This window comes from Terrapene carolina, unplaced genomic scaffold (genome assembly GCF_002925995.2).
Source record: "Terrapene carolina triunguis isolate 2854851 unplaced genomic scaffold, T_m_triunguis-2.0 Scaffold58, whole genome shotgun sequence".
Classification (NCBI taxonomy): Eukaryota; Metazoa; Chordata; order Testudines; family Emydidae; genus Terrapene; species Terrapene triunguis.
Window position 1 is genome coordinate 2,659,310 of NW_020664409.1, and position 769 is coordinate 2,660,078.

The window sequence follows — 769 nt, forward strand, 5'->3', positions numbered from 1 at the left end:
CTGTCATCTGCCACCACTGAGAACAGCCGAGCTCCATCCTCTTTGGAACCCCCCGCTCAGGTAGTTGAAAGCAGCTATCAAATCTCCCCTCATTCTTCTCTTCTGGAGACTAAACAATCCCAGTTCCCTCAGCCTCTCCTCATAAGTCATGTGCTCCAGACCCCTAATCATTTTTGTTGCCCTCCGCTGGACTCTTTCCAATTTTTCCACATCCTTCTTGTAGTGTGGGGCCCAAAACTGGACACAGTACTCCAGATGAGGCCTCACCAATGTTGAATAAAGGGGAACGATCACGTTCCTCGATCTGCTGGCAATGCCCCTACTTATACAGCCCAAAATGCCGTTAGCCTTCTTGGCAACAAGAGCACACTGTTGACTCATATCCAGCTTCTCGTCCACTGTGACCCCTAGGTCCTTTTCTGCAGAACTGCTACCTAGCCATTCGGTCCCTAGTCTGTAGCAGTGCATGGGATTCTTCCGTCCTAAGTGCAGGACTCTGCACTTGTCCTTGTTGAACCTCATCAGGTTTTTTTTGGCCCAATCCTCTAATTTGTCTAGGTCCCTCTGTATCCAATCCCTACCCTCCAGTGTATCTACCACGTCTCCCAGTTTAGTGTCATCTGCAAACTTGCTGAGAGTGCAGTCCACACCATCCTCCAGATCATTAATAAAAATATTAAACAAAACCGGCCCCAGGACCGACCCTTGGGGCACTCCGCTTGAAACCGGCTGCCAACTAGACATGGAGCCATTGATCACTACCCATTGA